The 19,762-nt window shown below is 50.3% G+C and overlaps 1 pseudogene; it reads right to left on the bottom strand.

Moving 5' to 3' along the window:
- Positions 1-1,824: 1,824 nt before the first annotated feature.
- The window catches only part of LOC123485466, a 20,419-nt pseudogene continuing 2,481 nt past the window's right edge, over positions 1,825-19,762 (bottom strand).

The raw sequence follows: 19,762 nt of genomic DNA, 5'->3' as shown, positions 1-19,762 counted from the left end.
ACATTTAAATGTTTCCCCTTAAACCACTCAAGTGTTGCTTTAGCAGTATGCTAAGGGTCATTGCCCTGCTGGAAGGTGAACCTCCGTCCCAGTCTCAAATCTCTGGAAGACTGAAACAGGTTTCCCTCAAGAATTTCCCTGTATTTAGCGCCATCCATCATTCCACCTTCAATTCTGAGCAGTTTCCCAGTCCCTGCCAATTAAAAACATCTCACAGCATCCCACCATGCTTCACTGTGGGGATGGTGTTCTCGGGTGATGAGAGGTGTTTGAGTTTGCGCCAGACATAGCGTTTTCCTTGATGGCCAAAAAGCTCAATTTTAGTCCCATCTGACCAGAGTACCTTCTTCCATATGTTTGGTGGTGCCCCTTGCTTAGTTGTGTTGCAGACTCTGGGGCCTTTCAGTCCCTCTGCTGGTATAAACTGGTATTGGTCTGGTGTCCACTCCCTCTGCTGGTATAAACTGGTATTGGTCTGGTGTCCAGTCCCTCTCCTGGTATAAACTGGTATTGGTCTGGTGTCCAGTCCCTATCCTGGTATAAATTGGTATTGGTCTGGTGTCCAGTCCCTCTGCTAGGAAACTGGTATTGGTCTGGTGTCCAGTCCCTCTCCTGGTATAAACTGGTATTGGTCTGGTGTCCAGTCCCTCTCCTGGTATAAACTGGTATTGGTCTGGTGTCCAGTCCTCTCCTGGTATAAACTGGTATTGGTCTGGTGTCCAGTCCTATCCTGGTATAAACTGGTATTGGTCTGGTGTCCAGTCCCTCTCGGTATAAACTGGTATTGGTCTGGTGTCCAGTCCCTCTCCTGGTATAAACTGGTATTGGACTGGTGTCCAGTCCCTCTCTGGTATAAACTGGTATTGGTCTGGTGTCCAGTCCCCTCTCCTGGTATAAACTGGTATTGGTCTGGTGTCCAGTCCTCTCCTGGTATAAACTGGTATTGGTCTGGTGTCCAGTTCACCTTGGCTGCCATGTTTGAGTTCCTTCCGTTAATGATTATTATGGTGAAGACGGAGCTGAGGAATGTTCATTCATAACGGTCTGATTCTCTTCAACACCTACGTCGTGGTGCTTTACTGCCAGACAATAAACGGGCACTTTCGCCTAAACCCGATGATCCTGTGTGTGCGTATCAGTCCTGGATAAGTAGCGACAGTCAAGAATTGAGGTTTTACAAAAGCAGAGATAATCAGGGTTGGGTCAATAACAAATTGCAGTCAGTTGAGAATGTAAACCCAAGTCCAATTAGAAATGTTCCTCATTGAAATGAATTGTAGAGAATTAGAATTTCAGTGTACTTCTGAATTGAATGTGAGTTGTTTGTTTGTCTGTCAGATGTTATTTTAGATGACTGCGTATCATGTGTTGTTGTAATCAGAATAAAACCTCAAACTACGGATCAATGAATAAAAGTTTAAACGAGTGTGTCTCCTAGTGACCATGTGATCTCACTACACAGACACAGACAGACACGTCTCACCTACAAACCTGCTATTAAAACCTTCGTCTTCAGTGTTGCCTTACAAACAGTAAAACATTAAAAAGTCTTTGTTGTTACATTACTGATATATATAAAATGACTTCTGGCATTAATATGACTTTAATGCTGTAGATCTGAAGCAGAGTAAAGCTGAAAGGATGTTAGCTACCTGACAGAAACACACAGGGTTAAAGTCTTATCACTCATAACCTATCACAGGGCTGCACTGGGGCCAGCAGAGCTCTCCTATTGGCTGACACGGACTCAGAGAGTGATTGACGCTAGAGGGCCAGTCAGAGCGGAAGTCTCGGTCCCGCCCCCTTCAGGGGTCATCGCCCCGGTTACGCGGTCATCGCCACCACAGAGCAGGAGGAGGCCTTCACGTAGTCACCAGAAGTATCACCCTGAAACACACACATTGGAAAACACAGAGGATCAGCAACATTGCATTCGCCTCCACATTACTGGCCTGTAGTGCTGAGCGATTACTGCTTTTTGAGGTCGGTCCGTTTCGGTTATTAAAAAATAATCACGGTTTTCGATTTCGATAGAGTAAAAAATGAAATGCATTATGAAATAATGACGTTACAATGATTTCAAATCAAATCAAATTTTATTTTCACATGCACCGAATACAACAGGTGTTGACCTTACCGTGAAATGCTGACTTACAAGCCCTTAACGAACAATGCAGTTCAAGAAATAGAGTTAAGAAAATACAAATAAATAAAAGTAAAAATTTAATAAAAACTAACACAATAAAATAACAATAATGAGGCTATATACAGGGGGTCCCAGTACCGGGTCAATGTGGGGTACAGGTTAGTCCAGGTAATAATGAGGCTATATACAGGGGTACCGTAATTGAGTCAATGGGCTGGGGACAGGTTAGTCCAGGTAATAATGAGGCTATATACAGGGGTACCAGTACCTAGTCAATGGGCTGGGGTACAGGTTAGTCCAGGTAATAATGAGACTATATACAGGGGGTACCAGTACCTAGTCAATGGGCTGGGGTACAGGTTAGTCCAGGTAATAATGAGGCTATATACAGGGGGTACCGATTACCTAGTCAATGGGCTGGGGGACAGGTTAGTCCAGGTAATAATGAGGCTATATACAGGGGGGCCGTACCTAGTCAATGGGCTGGGGTACAGGTTAGTCCAGGTAATAATGAGGCTATACAGGGGCCCGGTACCGGGTCAATGGGCTGGGGTACAGGTTAGTCCAGGTAATAATGAGGCTATATACAGGGGGTACCAGTACCTAGTCAATGGGCTGGGGGTACAGGTTAGTCCAGGTAATAATGAGGCTATACAGGGGGTACCGGTACCTAGTCAATGTGGTACAGGTTAGTCCAGGTAATAATGAGGCTATATACAGGGGGTACCAGTACCTAGTCAATGTGGGGGTACAGGTTAGTCCAGGTAATAATGAGGCTATATACAGGGGGTACCAGTACCTAGTCAATGGGCTGGGGTACAGGTTAGTCCAGGTAATAATGAGGCTATATACAGGGGTTACCAGTACCTAGTCAATGTGAGAGGTTAGTCCAGGTAATAATGAGGCTATTACAGGAGATACCAGTACCGAGTCAATGGGCTGGGGTACAGGTTAGTCCAGGTAATAATGAGGCTATATCCAGGGGGTACCGGCCGGGTCAATGGGGGGTACAGGTTAGTCAAGGTAATAATGAGGCTAATGGGGTACCAGTACCCTAGTCAATGTGGGGGTACAGGTTAGTCCAGGTAATAATGAGGCTATATACAGGGGGTACCAGTACCTAGTCAATGGGCTGGGGGTACAGGTTAGTCCAGGTAATAATGAGGCTATATACAGGGGGTACCAGTACCTAGTCAATGGGCTGGTACAGGTTTAGTCCAGGTAATAATGAGGCTATATACAGGGGGTACCGTATCCGGGTCAATGTGGGGGTACAGGTTAGTCCAGGTAATAATGAGGCTATATATAGGGGGTACCAGTACCGAGTCAATGTGGGGGTACAGGTTGTGTAATAATGAGGCTATATATTAGGGGGTACCGCTACTAGTCAATGGGCTGGGGTACAGGTTAGTCCAGGTAATAATGAGCTATAACAGGAGTGCCAGTACCTATGTCAATGGGCTTGCCAGGTACATAGTCCATGGTAATAATGAGGCTATATACAGGGGCGGTACCAGTTTCACTCTAAAGTCAATGGCCTGGGCACAGGTTGGGTCCAGGTAATAATGAGGCTATATACAGAGATACCAGTACCTAGTCAATGGGCTGGGGCTACAGGGGTTAGTCCAGGTAATAAATGAGGCTATATACATTGGGCACCAGTACCTAGTCAATGGGCTGGGGTACAGGTTGGTCCAGGTAATAAATGAGGCTTATATACAAGGGGTACCAGTACCGGGTCAATGGGCTGGGGCGGGTACAGGTTAGTCCAGGTAATACCGAGGCTGAGATACAGGGGTACCCGGTACCGGTCAATGTGGGGTACAGGTTAGTCCAGGCAATAATGAGGTATATACAGGGGGTACCAGTACCTAGTCAATGGGCTGGGGTACAGGCTAGTCCAGGTAATCATCGAGGCTATATACAGGGGGCGGTACCAGTACCTAGTCAATGGGGGGGTACAGGTTAGTCCAGGTAATAATGAGGCTATATACAGGGGGTACCAGTACCTAGTCAATGGGGGGGGAAGGCTAGTCCAGGTAATTGAGGCTATATATAGGGGGTACCAGTACCTAGTCCATGGGCTGGGGTACAGGTTAGACCAGGTAATAATGAGGCTACATACGGGGGCACCAGCACCCAGTCAATGGGCTGGGGTAAGCGTTATCCAGGCAATTGAGGCTATATACAGGGGCGTACAGCACTCAGTCAATGGGCTGGGGTACAGGTTAGTCCAGGTAATAATGAGGCTATATACAGGGGGTACCAGTACCTTGTCAATGTGGGGGGGTACGAGGTTAGTTTGGCGTGCAATAATGAGGCTATATACAGGGGGTACCAGTACCTAGTCAATTGGGCTGGGGTACAGGCTAGTCCAGGTAATAATGAGGCTATATATGAGAAGATACCAGTACCTAGTCAATGGGCTGGGGGTACAGGTTAGTCCAGGTAATAATGAGGCTATATACAGGGGTACCAGTACCTAGTCAATGGGCTGGGGTACAGGTTAGTCAAGGTAATAATGAGGCTAGATATAGGGCGTACAAGTGCACGTAGTCAATGGGCTGGGGTACAGGTTAGGTCCAGGTAATAATGAGGCTATATATAGAAGATACCAGTACCTAGTCAATGGGCTGGGGTACAGGTTAGTCCAGGCAATATGAGGCTATATACAGGGGGTACCAGCACCAGTCAATGGGCTGGGGTACAGGTTAGTCCAGGTAATAATGAGGCTATATACAGGGGGTACCAGTACCCAGTCAATGGGCTGGGGGTACAGGTTAGTCCAGGTAATAATGAAGCATATAGATAGGGGGAGCCAGTACCTAGTCAATGTGGGGGTACAGGTTAGTCAAGGCGACATACTGAGGCTTAAGATACAGGGGGTACCAGTACCTAGTCAATGGGCTGGGGCGGTACAGGCTAGTCCAGGTAATAATGAGGGGCTAGAGACAGGGGTACCATGCACTGAGTAATGTGGGGGTACAGGTTAGGTCCAGGTAATAAAGAGGCTTCATGACAGGGGGTACCAGTACTAGTCAATGGGCTGGGGGTACAGGTTAGGTCCAGGTAATATGAGGCTATAGAGCAGAGGTAAACAGCCCCTATAATAGGGCTGGGGACAGGAAAGAACCAGGTAATAGCTGAGGCCACATACGGGGTACCAGTACCTAGTCAATGGGCTGGGGTACAGGTTATCCAGTAATAATGAGGCTATATACGGGGTACCAGTACCTAGTCAATGCGCTGGGGTACGAGTTAGCCAGGTACAATGAGTAATATATAGGCGGTACCAGGACCTAGTCACTTGGGCTGGGGTACAGGTTAGTCCAGGTAATTGAGGCTATATACAGAATTTTGTACTTAGTCAGCTGTGGGGGATAGGTTATCTCAGGGGTTAATGATGCTATATATGGGGGGGGTACCAGTACCTAGTCAATGTGTGGGGCTACAGGTTAGTCCAGGTAATAACGAGGCTATGATGCAGGGGTACGAGTACCTATCAATGGGCTGGGGCTGGTTGTCCAGGCAATACTGAGGCTATATGAAGAGGGGGGGCACCAGTACCTAGTTTCAATGTGGGGGGTACACGTTAGGTCCAGGCAATAATGAGGCTAATACAGGGGGACACAGTACCTAGGTCAATAGGCTAGGGTACAGGTGCTAGTCCAGGTAATCATGAGGCTATATACAGTGAGATACCAGCACCTATCAATGGGCTGGGGCGTACAGGTTAGTCCAGGTAATAAATGGTATACACAGAGGTACCAGTACTTAGTCACCGTGGGGTACAGGTTAGTCCAGGTAATAATGAGGCTAAACAGGGCGCACTCAAAACCTAGTCAATGGGCTGGGCGCTAGGTTAGTCCAGGTAATAAATGAGGCTAGATACAGGGGGTACCTACCGAGTCAACGAGGCTTGGTATAGGTTAGTCCAGGTAATAATGAGGCTATGCACAGGGGTACCAGTACCAGCAGGTAGGGGGGGGGGTTAGTCCAGGTAATAATGAGGCTATATACAGGGGGTACCAGTACTCAGTCAATGTGGGTGGGGTACAGGTTAGTCCAGGCATGAATGAGGCTATATACAGGGGTACTGTCCCAGTAGGTATTTTTGTAATCAGTCAATGGGGGGTACAGGTTAGTCCAGGTAATAATGAGGCTATATACAGGGGTACCAGTACCTAGTCAATGTGGGGCGGGTCAGGCTAGTCCAGGTTATAATGAGGCTGTGTACAGGGGCGGGTACCGGTACCTAGCCAATGGGCTGGGGTAAGGAGTAGTCCAGGTAATAATGAGGCTATATACAGGGGGTACCAGTACTCAGTCAATGGGCTGAGGTACAGGTTAGTCCAGGTAATACCAGAGGCTATATACAGGGGCGGTACCAGCACCTAGTCAATGGGCTGGGGCGGTACAGGTTAAAGTCCAGGTAATAATGAGGCTATATACAGGGGGCGTACGGTACCTAGTCACCGTGGGGTTGCAGCTTAGTCAAGGTAATAATGAGGCTATATAGGAGGGGCACCAGTACCTATATGGGTGCGCGAGGTTAGTCCAGGTAATAATGAGGCTGCGAGATAGAAGATACCAGTACCTAGTCAATGGGCTGGGGTACAGGTCTATCCACGGTGTAATAACGAGGCTATATAACAGGGGGCCACTCTAGTCAATGGGCTGGGGTACAGGTTAGTCAAGGTACATGAGGGCTGTGACACAGGAAATGGGTACCAGTAATTAAAGGTCACTGGGCTGGGGTACAGGTTAGTCTCAGGTAATACCGAGGCTATATATAGAAGATACCAGTACCTAGTCAATGGGTTGGGGGCGGTAAAGACAGGTTAGTCCAGGTAATAATGAGCAGGGCTATACAGGGGTAAAACAGCAGCCTAGTCAAGGGCAAAAGGGTACAGGTTAGTCCAGGCAATAATGAGGCTTATATAAGAGGCACTGTGTACCGGCCAATGGGGTTGGTTAGTACAGGTTAGTCCAGGCACTAAATGTAGGCTATATACAGGCGTACGCACCTAGTCAATGGGCTGGGTACAGGTTGTCCAGGTAATAATGAGCTTTATATACAGGGGGTACCAGTACCTATCAATGGGCTGGGGTACAGGTTATCCAGGTAATAATGAGGCTTATATACAGGGGTACCCAGTACCTAGTCAATGGGCTGGGGTACAGGTTAGTCCAGGTAATAATGAGGCTATAAGTGTGGGTACCAGTACCTAGTCAATGGGTGTGGTATAGATAGTCCAGGCAATAATGAGGCTATATACAGGGGGTACTCAGTACCTAGTCAATGGGCGGGGGCACAGGTTAGTCCAGGTAATAATGAGGCTACAACAGGGGGTACCAGTACCTAGTCAATGGGCTGGGGGGGGGCACAGGTTAGGTCCAGGTAATACCGAGGCTATGTACAGGGGGTAAATACATAGTATATCTAGTCAATGGGTGGGGTACAGTTAGTCCAGTAATAATGAGGCTATACACAGGGGCGGGTACCAGCACCTAGTCAATAGTGGGGCGTAAACAGGTTAGTCCAGGTAATAATGAGGCTATACGGGGTACCAGTACTAGTCAATGGGACTAACAGGTGTTAGTCCAGGTAATAATGAGGGGCTATATGGCACAGGGGTACAGTACATATTGAACTGGGGCTACAGATTAATCCAGGTAATAATAGAGGCTATATACAGGGGGTACCAGTACCCAGTCAATGGGCTGGGGTACAGGTGTTAGTCCAGGTAATAATGAGGCTATATACAGGGGTACCAGTACTCAGCAATGGTGGGGTATGAGGTTGGGGTCCAGTAATAATGAGGCTATATACAGGGGTACCCAGTACCTATCAATGGGTCGGGTGAAAGGATAGAATCCAGCTACAATGAGGCTTACAGGGGGTACCAGTACCATCAATGTGGGGGGGAGGCAGTTAGTCCAGGTAATAATGAGGCTATATATAGGGGTTACCAGTACCCAGTCAATGAGTGGGGGTACAGGTTAGTCCAGGTAATAATGTATGGCTATATACAGGTACCCAGTACTCAGTCACTGCTGGGCGTACGTGGTTAGTCCAGGTAATAATGAGGCTATATACAGGGTGTACCAGTACCTAGTCAATGTGGGGGCTACAGGTTAGTCCAGGTACAATGAGGCTATATATAGGGGTGCCGGCAGTACACCTAGTCAGATGGGCTAAGCACATAGTCCAGGTACAGTGAGGCTATATACAGGAGATACCCGTACCGAGTCAATGGCCTGGGGTACAGGTTAGTCCAGGTAATAATGAGGCTATATAGGGGTACCAGTACCTCCAGTCAATGGGGGTAGGCAGGTTAGTCCAGGTAATATGAGGCTGATAAGGTAGGGGTACCAGTACCTAGTCAATGTGGGCTGGGTAAGTGCTGCGGGTCCAGGTAATAATGAGGCTATATACAGGGGAAGGGGTACCGTACCAGTCAATGGGCTGGGGTAAGAAGATTAGTCCAGGCACAATGAGGCTACATACAGGGGCGGTACCAGCACCAGTCAATGGGGCCAGGTAGGTCCAGGTAATAATGAGGCTATATACAGGGGTGCCGCACCGTCATGTGGGGTGGGGCATGTGCTGGGTCCAGTAATAATGAGGCTATATATAGGGGGTACCAGTACCCCCAGTCAATGTGGCGGGGGTACAGGTTAGTCCAGGCAATAATGAGGCTATATACAGGGGGTACCAGTACCTAGTCAATGTGGGGGTACAGGTTAGTCCAGGTAATAATTGGAGCTTATATACAAGGTAACGGTACCTAGTCAATGTGGGTGGGGTACAGGTTAGTCCAGGTAATAACGAGGCTATAACAGGGGTAACCGGTACTAGTCAATGGGCTGGGGTACAGGTTAGTCCAGGTAGCAATGAGGCTATATACAGGGGCAGGTACTCAATTACCATCAAGCGCAGTTAGTCCAGGTAATAATGAGGCTATATACAGGCGGTAAATCAGTCACTAGCCTGGGGGGGGTACAGGTTAGTCCCAGGTACAATGAGGCTGATACAGGGAACTCGAGCACCGGCTCAATGGGCTGTGTACAGTTAGTCCAGGTAATAATGAGGCTTACATACAGGGGTACCAGTACCTTAGTCAATGGGCTGGGGTACAGGTTAGTCCTAGTGATAATGAGGCTATATACAGGGGGTACCAGTACCTAGTCAATGGGGGGGTACAGGTTAGTCCCAGGTAATAATGAGGCTTATATACAGGGGGTACCAGTACCTCAGTGTCAATGGGCTGGGTGTACAGGTTAGTCTAGGTGACAATGAGGCTATATACAGGGGGTACCAGTACCTAGCAAGGGCTGGGGTACAGTTAGTCCAGGTAATAATGAGGCTATATACAGGGGGGTACCAGTACTAGTCAAGTGGGGCGGTACAGGTCTAGACAGGTAATAATGAGGCTATATACGGGGCACTCAGTACCCAGTCAATGGGCTGGGGGGTGACAGGTTAGTCCAGGTAGGATAATGAGGCTGAGATACAGGGGGCGGTACAGGCACCCAGTCACTGGGGTGTACAGGTTGTCCAGGTGATCATGAGGCTACACAGGGGGCGTGGAACTAAATCAGTCAACAAAGAGGGGGTCAGGTTAGTCCAGGTAATAATGAGGCTAAAGGCAGGGGTACCAGTGCCCAGTCAATGTGGGGGGGGGGACAGGTTAGTCCATGGTACAATGAGGCTATATACAGGGCACTGCACCTAGTCAATGGTGTGGGTACAGGTTAGTCCAGGTAATTGAGGCTATATACGGGGGTACCGGTACCTAGTCAATGTGGGGGTACAGGTTAGTCCAGGTAATAACGAGGCTATATAGAGGGGCAGGTACCGCACCTAGCCAATGTGTCACAGGTTAGTCCAGGTAATAAATGAGTCTACATACAGGGGGTACCAGTACAGTCAATGGGGGGAATACAGGTTAGTCAAGGTACAATGAGGCGATATACAGGGGGTACCGGCACCTAGTCAGTGTGGGGGCGTACAGGGCTAGTCCAGGTAATGAATGAGGCTATATAATATGCACCTAGTCAATGTGGGGGGGGTACAGGTTAGTCCAGGTAATAACGCAGGCTATACTACAGGTAAACCTTTGTACCCAGTCAATGCGGGCTGGGGGTACAGGTTAGTGGTAACAATGAGGCTATATACGTTGTGTGTACCAGTACTCTAGTCAAATGTGAAAAAGTAGGCGTAAGACCAGGCAATAATGAGGCTTATATACAGGGGGTACCAGTACCTAGTCAATGGGGGTAAGTACAGGTTAGTCCAGGTAATAATGAGGCTATATACAGGGGTACCAGTACCGGGTCAATGTGGGGGCTACAGGTTAGTCCAGGTAATAAGGAGGCTATATACAGGGGGGTACCAGTACCTAGTCAATGTGTGGGGTGACAGGTTGGTCAAGGTAATAATGAGGCTATATACAGGGGGTACCGGTACCTAGTCAATATTGGGCTGGTGGTACAGGTTGTCCAGGTAATAATGAGGCTATATACAGGGGTACCAGTACCTAGTCAATGGGCTGGGGGTACAGGTTAGTCCAGGTAATAATGAGGCTATATACAGGGGTACCAGTACCTAGTCAATGTGTGGGGGTACAGGTTAGTCCAGGTAATAATGGCTAAACGAGTACGTGCTAGACAGTAAATTGGGGTACTTAGTCCATAATGTGGGGTCCAGCGTCAATGTCCAGGTTGGTGGTATATGAGGCTATATACAGGGGTACCGTGCCGGGTCAATGGGCTGGGTACAGGTTAGTCCAGGTATAATGAGGCTATATACAGGGGTACCATGTCAATGGGCTGGGGTACAGGGTTAGTCCAGGTAATAATGAGGCTAATACAGGGGTGCAAGTACTGAGTCAGTCGTGTTATTGGGTACAGGTAGTCAAGGTAATAATGAGGCTATATACAGGGGTACCAGTACCTAGTCAATTGGGCTGGGGTACAGGTTAGTCCAGGTAATAATGAGGCTATATACAGGGGGACAATGTACCGGTCAATGGGCTGGGGTACAGGTTAGTCAAGGTAATTTGTACATGTAGGTAGGGGTAAAGTGACCAAAGCCAAAAATAATCGAAGATTCAATTACCAAAACATTTAAAATATTCCATTGTCTGGTCCACATTGGGTAGACATCAATAGAACAACAGTAAATTACTGTGAAATAATCAAATATTTCAGTTGTGTATATTACTTAGTTTTTATTTAGAAAACGTTATTATTTTTAAATTCCTTTTAAAGTCATCCTCTCATCTCTGCTCAGGCAGCAGCAGTCAGTCAGCCAGTTATATCTTTGCTCCCCAGACAGCAGCAGTCAGTCAGCCAGTTATATCGTGCTCCCCAAAGGCAGCCCCAGCAGTCAGCTAGTTATATATGTGCTCCCCAGGCAGCAGCAGTTAGTCCAGCCAGTTACTTATCTGTGCTCCCCAGACTTCCTGTCTTGATCGTCTCTGCTCAGGCAGCAGCAGTCAGTCAGCCAGTTATATCATGCTCGCCCCAGGCAGCAGCAGTCAGTCAGCCAGATTATATCTGTGCTCCCCAGACAGCAGCAGTCAGTCAGCCAGTTATATCTAGTGCTCCCCAGACAGCAGCAGTCAGTCAGCCAGTTACTATCTGGCTCCCCCAGACTGTCCTGTCTCTGATAGGCCCTCTGCTAGGCAGCAGTCAGTCAGCCAGTTATATCTGTGCTCCCCAGACAGCAGCAGTGTCACAGTACTCTGCTCCCAGGCAGCACAGTCAGCCAAAGAATCTCTGCTCCAGACAGCAGCAGTCAGTCAGCCAGTTATATCTGTGCTCCCCAGACTGTCCTGTTCTCGCAGGCAGCAGTCAGCCAGCCAGTATATATCTGTGCTCCCCGAGACAGCAGCAGTCAGTCAGCCAGTTATATCTGTGCTCCCCAGACAGCAGCAGTCAGCCAGCCAGTTATATCTGTCGCTCCCCAGGCAGCAGCAGTCAGCAGCCAGTTATATCTGTGCTCCCAGACAGCAGCAGTCAGTCAGCCAGTTATATCTGGCTCCCCAGACAGCAGCAGTCAGTCAGCCAGTTATATCTGTGCTCCCCAGACAGCAGCAGTCAGCCAGCCAGTTATATCTGTGCTCCCCAGACAAGCAGCAGTCAGCCAGCCAGTTATATCTGTGCTCCCCAGACAGCAGCAGTCAGTCAGCCAGTTATATCTGTGCTCCCCAGACTGTCCTGTCTTGATAGGCCTCTGTTCTGCTCAGGCAGCAGCAGTCAGCCAGTTATATCTGTTGCTCCCCAGAACAGCAGCAGTCAGTCAGCCAGTTATATCTGTGCTCCCAGACTGTCCTGTCTATGATAGGTCTCGATCTCTGCTCAGGCAGCAGCAGTCAGTCAGCCAGTTATATCTGTGCTCCCAAGACTGTCCTGTCTCTGACAGGCCTCATCTCTGCTCAGGCAGCAGCAGTCAGCCAGCCAAGTTATATCTGTGCTCCCCAGACAGCAGCAGTCAGTCAGCCAGTCCCAGACTGTCCTGTCTCTGATAGGCCTCATCTCTGCTCAGGCAGCAGTCAGTCAGCCAGTTATATCTGTGCTCCCCAGGCAGCAGCAGTCAGTCAGCCAGTTATATCTGTGCTCCCAGGCAGCAGCAGTCAGTCAGCCAGTTATATCTGTGCTCCCCAGACTGTCCTGTCTCTGACAGGCCTCATCTCTGCTCAGGCAGCAGCAGTGCCTTATATCTGTGCTCCCTAGACAGCAGCACGGTAGTCAGCCAGCCAGTTATCTGTGTTCCCAGACAGCAGCAGTCAGTCAGTCAGTTATATCTGTGCTCCCCAGACAGCAGCAGTCAGTCAGCCAGTTATATCTGTAGCTCCCCAGACAGCAGCAGTCAGTCAGCCAGTTATATCTGTGCTCCCAGACAGCAGCAGTCAGCCAGCCAGTTATATCTGTGCTCCCCAGACAGCAGCAGTCAGTCAGCCAGTTATATCTGTGCTCCCCAGACAGCAGCAGTCAGTCAGCCAGTTATATCTGTGCTCCCCAGACTGTCCTGTCTCTGATAGGCCTCGTCTCTCAGGCAGCAGTCAGAAATCAGCCAGTTATATCTGTGCTCCCCAGAACAGCAGCAGTCAGTCAGCCAGTTATATCTGTGCTCCCCAGACAGCAGCAGTCAGCCAGCCAGTTATATCTGTGTCCTCCAGAGCAGTCAGTCAGCCAGTTATCGTCCAGCAGCAGTCAGTCAGCCAGTTATATCTGTGCTCCCCCAGACTGTCCTGTCTCTGATAGGCCCCTCGTCTCTGCTCAGAGCGCAGTCAGCCAGTTATCTGGCCAGCAGCATCAGTCAGCCAGTTATATCTGTGCTCCCAGACTGCAGCAGTCAGTCAGCCAGTTATATCTGTGCTCCCCAGACTGTCCTGTCTCTGATAGGCCATCATCTCTGCTCCGACAGCAGCAGTCAGTCAGCCAGTTATATCCTGTGCTCCCCAGACTCTCTCCTGTCTCTGATAGGCCTCGTCTCTGCTCAGGCAGCAGTCAGTCAGCCAGTTATATCTGTGCTCCTCATGCTCCTCAGACAGCAGCAGTCACGCCAGCCAGTTATATCTGTGCTCCCAGACTCTCTCTAGCAGCAGTCAGTCAGCCAGTTATATCTGCCCTGCTCCTCAGACAGCAGCAGTCAGCCAGCCAGTTATATCTGTGCTCCTCAGGCAGCAGCTCAGCCAGCCAGTTATATCTGTGCTCCCCAGACAGCAGCAGTCAGTCAGCCAGTTATATCTGTGCTCCCCAGACTGTCCTGTCTCTGATAGGCCTCGTCTCTGCTCGCACAGCAGTCAGCCAGTTATAATCTGTGCTCCCAGACAGCAGCAGTCAGTCAGCCAGTTATATCTGTGCTCCCTTCAGCAGCAGTCAGTCAGCCAGTTATATCTGTGCTCCCCAGACTGTCCTGTCTCTGATAGGCCTCATCTCTGCTCAGGCAGCAGTCAGTCAGTCAGCCAGTTATATCGTGCTCCCCAGACAGCAGCAGTCAGTCAGCCAGTTATATCTGTGCTCCCCAGACTGTCCTGTCTCTGATAGGCCTTATCTGCTCAGGCAGCAGTCAGTCCCACAGTCAGCCAGTTATATCTGTGCTCCCCAGGCAGCAGCAGTCAGTCAGCCAGTTATATCTGTGCTCCCCAGACTGTCCTGTCTCTGAAGGCCTCACTCTGCTCAGGCAGCAGTCAGTCAGTCAGCCAGTTATATCTGTGCTCCCAGACAGCAGCAGTCAGTCAGCCAGTTATATCTGTGCTCCCCAGACTGTCCTGTCTCTGATAGCCTCATCTCTGCTCAGGCAGCAGTCAGTCAGTCAGCCAGTTATATCTGTGCTCCCCAGACAGCAGCAGTCAGTCAGCTAGTTATATCTGGCTCCCCCAGACTGTCCTGTCTCTGATAGGCTCGTCTCTGCTCAGGCAGCAGCAGTCAGCCAGTTATATCTGTGCTCCCCAGACTGTCCCTGTCTCCTGATAGGCCTCATCTCTGCTCAGGCAGCAGTCAGTCAGTCAGCCAGTTATATCTGTGCTCCCCAGACAGCAGCAGTCAGTCAGCCAGTTATATCCTTGCTCCCCAGACAGCAGCAGTCAGCCAGCCATTATATCTGTGCTCCCCAGACTGTCCTGTCTCTGATAGGCCCTCATCTCTGCTCAGGCAGCAGTCAGTCAGTCAGCCAGTTATATCTGTGCTCCCCCAGACAGCAGCAGTCAGTCAGCCAGTTATATCTGTGCTCCCAGACTGTCCTGTCTCTGATAGGCCTCATCTCTGCTCAGGCAGCAGTCAGTCAGTCAGCCAGTTATATCTGTGCTCCCAGGCAGCAGCAGTCAGTCAGCCAGTTATATCTGTGCTCCCCAAGGACTGTCCTGTCTCTGATAGGCCTCATCTCTGCTCAGGCAGCAGTCAGTCAGTCAGCCAGTTATATCTGTTGCTCCCCAGACAGCAGCAGTCAGTCAGCCAGTTATATCTGTGCTCCCCAGACTGTCCTGTCTCTGATAGTCCTCATCTCTGCTCAGGCAGCAGTCAGTCAGTCAGCCAGTTATATCTGTGCTCCCCAGACAGCAGCAGTCAGTCAGCCAGTTATATCTGTGCTCCCCAGACTGTCCTGTCTCTGATAGGCCTCGTCTCTGCTCAGGCAGCAGCAGTCAGCCAGGTTATATCTGTGCTCCCAGACTGTCCTGTCTCTGATAGGCCTCATCTCTGCTCAGGCAGCAGTCAGTCAGTCAGCCAGTTATATCTGGCTCCCACAGACAGCAGCAGTCAGTCAGCCAGTTATATCTGTGCTCCCCAGACAGCAGCAGTCAGCCAGCCAGTTATATCTGTGCTCCCCAGACAGCAAGCAGTCAGCCAGCCAGTTATATCTGTGCTCCCCAGACAGCAGCAGTCAGCCAGCCAGTTATATCTGTGCTCCCCAGACTGTCCTGTCTCTGATAGGCCTCGTCTCTGCTCAGGCAGCAGTCAGTCAGCCAGTTATAGCTGTGCTCCCAGACTGTCCTGTCTCTGATAGGCCTCATCTCTGCTCAGACAGCAGTCAGTCAGCCAGTTATATCTGTGCTCCCCAGACAGCAGCAGTCAGTCAGCCAGTTATATCTGTGCTCCTCAGGCAGCAGTCAGTCAGCAGCCAGTTATATCTGTGCTCCCCAGACTGTCCTGTCTCTGATAGGCCTCATCTCTGCTCAGGCAGCAGTCAGTCAGCCAGCCAGTTATATCTGTGCTCCCAGACAGCAGCAGTCAGTCAGCCAGTTATATCTGTGCTCCCCAGACTGTCCCTGTCTCTGATAGGCCTCATCTCTGCTCAGGCAGCAGTCAGTCAGCCAGTTATATCTGTGCTCCCCAGACAGCAGCAGTCAGTCAGCCAGTTATATCTGGCTCCCCAGACAGCAGTAGTCAGTCAGCCAGTTATATCTGTGCTCCCAGACTGTCCTGTCTCTGATAGGCCTCGTCTCGCTCAGGCAGCAGCAGTCAGTCAGCCAGTTATATCTGTGCTCCCCAGGCAGCAGCAGTCAGTCAGCCAGTTATATCTGTGCTCCCCAGGCAGCAGCAGTCAGTCAGCCAGTTATATCTGTGCTCCCAGACTGTCCTGTCTCTGATAGGCCTCGTCTCTGCTCAGGCAGCAGCAGTCAGTCAGCCAGTTATATCTGTGCTCCCCAGGCAGCAGCAGTCAGTCAGCCAGTTATATCTGTGCTCCCCAGGCAGCAGCAGTCAGTCAGCCAGTTATACTGTGCTCCCAGACTGTCCTGTCTCTGACAGGCCCTGTCTCTGCTCAGGCAGCAGTCAGTCAGCCAGTTATATCTGGGCTCCCCCAGACAGCAGCAGTCAGCCAGCCAGTTATATCTGTGCTCCCAGACTGCAGCAGTCAGCCAGCCAGTTATATCTGTGCTCCCCAGGCAGCAGCAGTCAGTCAGCCAGTTATATCTGTGCTCCCCAGACTGTCCTGTCTCTGATAGGCCTGGGCTCTGCTCAGGCAGCAGCAGTCAGTCAGCCAGTTATATCTGTGCTCCCAGAACAGCAGCAGTCAGTCAGCCAGTTATATCTGTGCCCCAGACTGTCCTGGGTCTCTGATAGGCCTTGTCTCTGCTCAGGCAGCAGCCAGTCAGCCAGTTATATCTGTGCTCCCCAGACAGCAGCAGTCAGTCAGCCAGTTATATCTGTGCTCCCCAGACAGCAGCAGTCAGTCAGCCAGTTATACTGTGCTCCCCAGACTGTCCCTGTCTCCTGATAGGATCGTCTCTGCTCAGGCAGCAGTCAGTCAGTCAGTTATATCTGTGCTCCCCAGACTGCAGCAGTCAGCCAGCCAGTTATATCTGTGCTCCCAGACAGCAGCAGTCAGCCAGCCAGTTATATCCCCCCAGGCAGCAGTCAGTCAGCCAGTTATCTGTGCTCCCCAGACAGCAGCAGTCAGTCAGCCAGTTATATCTGTGCTCCCCAGACAGCAGCAGTCAGTCAGCCAGTTATATCTGTATGCCAGACTGTCCTGTCTCGATAGGCCTCATCTCTGCTCAGGCAGCAGCAGTCAGTCAGCCAGTTATATCTGTGCTCCCCCAGACAGCAGCAGTCAGCCAGCCAGTTATATCTGTGCTCCCCAGACTGTCCTGTCTCTGATAGGACCTCGTCTCTGCTCAGGCAGCAGTCAGTCAGTCAGCCAGTTATATCTGTGCTCCCCAGGCAGCAGCAGTCAGTCAGCCAGTTATATCTGTGCTCCCCCCAGGCAGCAGCAGTCAGTCAGCCAGTTATATCTGTGCTTAGACTGTCCTGTCTCTGATAGGCCTCATCTCTGCTCAGGCAGCAGCAGTCAGCCAGTTATATCTGTGCTCCCAGACAGCAGCAGTCAGCCAGCCAGTTATATCTGTGCTCCCAGACTGTCCTGTCTCTGATAGGCCTCGTCTCTTCAGGCAGCAGTCAGTCAGTCAGCCAGTTATATCTGTGCTCCCCAGGCAGCAGCAGTCAGTCAGCCAGTTATACCTCTGTGCTCCCCAGACTGTCCCTGTCTCACAGGGCTCATCTCTGCTCAGGCAGCAGCAGTCAGAGTTATATCTGTGTTCCCCAGACAGCAGCAGTCAGTCAGCCAGTTATATCTGTGCTCCCCAGACAGCAGTAGTCAGTCAGCCAGTTATACTGTGCTCCCAGACAGCAGCAGTCAGTCAGCCAGTTATATCTGTGCTCCCCAGACAGCAGCAGTCAGTCAGCCAGTTATATCTGTGCTCCCCAGACTGTCCTGTCTCTGATAGGCCTCAGCTCCGTTCAGGCAGCAGCAGTCAGTCAGCCAGTTATATCTGTGCTCCCAACAGCAGCAGCCAGTCAGTCAGCCAGTTATATCTGGCTCCTCTCCCCAGACAGCAGCAGTCAGTCAGCCAGTTATATCTGTGCTCCCCAGACTGTCCCTGTCTCTGATAGGCTCCCATCTCTGCTGCTCAGGCAAGCAGTCAGTCAGCCAGTTATATCTGTGCTCTCAGACAGCAGCAGTCAGTCAGCCAGTTATATCTGTGCTCCCCAGACTGTCCTGTCTCTGATAGGCCTCATCTCTGCTCAGGCAGCAGTCAGTCAGCCAGTTATATCTGTGCTCCCCAGACTGTCCTGTCTCTGATAGGCCTCATCTCTGCTCAGGCAGCAGCAGTCAGTCAGCCAGTTACATCTGTGCTCCCCAGACAGCAGCAGTCAGTCAGCCAGTTATATCTGGGCTCCCAGGCAGCAGCAGTCAGCCAGCCAGTTATATCTGTGCTCCCCAGACAGCAGCAGTCAGTCAGCCAGTTATATCTGTGCTCCCAGACAGCAGCAGTCAGTCAGCCAGTTATATATGTGCTCCCCAGGCAGCAGCAGTCAGCCAGCCAGTTATATCTGTGCTCTCCAGACTGTCCTGTCTCTGATAGGCCCGGGCTCTGCTCAGGCAGCAGTCAGTCAGCCAGCCAGTTATATCTGAGCTCCCCAGACAGCAGCAGTCAGTCAGCCAGTTATACTGTGCTCCCCAGACTGTCCTGTCTATGATAGGCCGCGAGGACGTCCTCGGGAAGTTGTCATAATTACTGTGTTCGATGCCACAAAGTTGGAAGCACAGAATGGTCCAGAATGTCAGTTGCTACGTGTAGTGTTAAGATTCCCTTCACTGGAACAAGGGGCCCGAACCATGAAAAACTGCCCCAGACCATTACTCCTCCTCCACAGAAACTTTACACTTGGCACTATGCATTGAGGCAGGTGGCGTTCTCCTGGCATCTGCCAAACCCAGATCGCCCGTTGACTGCCAGGGGATGGTGAGAAGCGTGATTCATCACTCCAGAGAACGTGTTTCACTGCTCCAGAGTCCAATGGCGGCGAGCTTTACACCACTCCAGCCACGCTTGGCATTGCGCATGGTGAGCTTACTTGGCTCGGCCATGGAAACCCATTTCGCGAAGCTCCAGACGAGCAGTTCTTGTGCTGACGTTGCTTCCAGAGGCAGTTTGGAAGTCGGTAGTGAGTGTTAAAACCAAGGACAGATGATTTTCACGCGCTCTCACGCTTCAGCATTCGCGGTCCCGGTTCTGTGAGCTTGTGGGCCTACCACTTGGCGGCTGAGCCGTTGACGTTTCCACTTCACAATAACAGCACTTACAGTTGACTAGGGCAGCTCTAGCAGGGCAGGCATTTGACGAACTGACTTGTTGGAAAGGTGACATCCTATGACGGTGCCACGTTGAAAGTCACTGAGCTCTTCAGTGCAAGGCCATTCTGCCAATGTTTGTCTATGGAGATTGCATGGCTGTGTGCTCGATTTTATACACCTGTCAGCACCGGTATACCGTATACCAGAGCACAGAGAAGACATAAACAGTATATATACAGCACCAGTCAAAAGTTTGACACACCTACTCATTCAGGGTTTTTCTTTATTTTTACTATTTTCACATGTGGAACCAAAAAAGTGTTAAACAAATCAAAATATATTTTAGATTCTTCAAAGTAGCAACCCTTTGTCTTGATGACAGCTTTGCACTCTTGGCATTCTCTCAACCAGCTTCACCTGGAATGCTTTCCAACAGTCTTGAAGGAGTTCCCACATATGCTGAGCACTTGTTGGCTGCTTTTCCTTCACTCTGCGGTCCGACTCATCCCAAACCATCTCAATTGGGT

Source organism: Coregonus clupeaformis, unplaced genomic scaffold, assembly GCF_020615455.1.
Source record: "Coregonus clupeaformis isolate EN_2021a unplaced genomic scaffold, ASM2061545v1 scaf0703, whole genome shotgun sequence".
NCBI classification, from domain to species: Eukaryota; Metazoa; Chordata; class Actinopteri; order Salmoniformes; family Salmonidae; genus Coregonus; species Coregonus clupeaformis.
The sequence above is the reverse complement of the archived record's forward strand: the minus strand, read 5'-3'. Positions and strand labels throughout refer to the sequence as shown.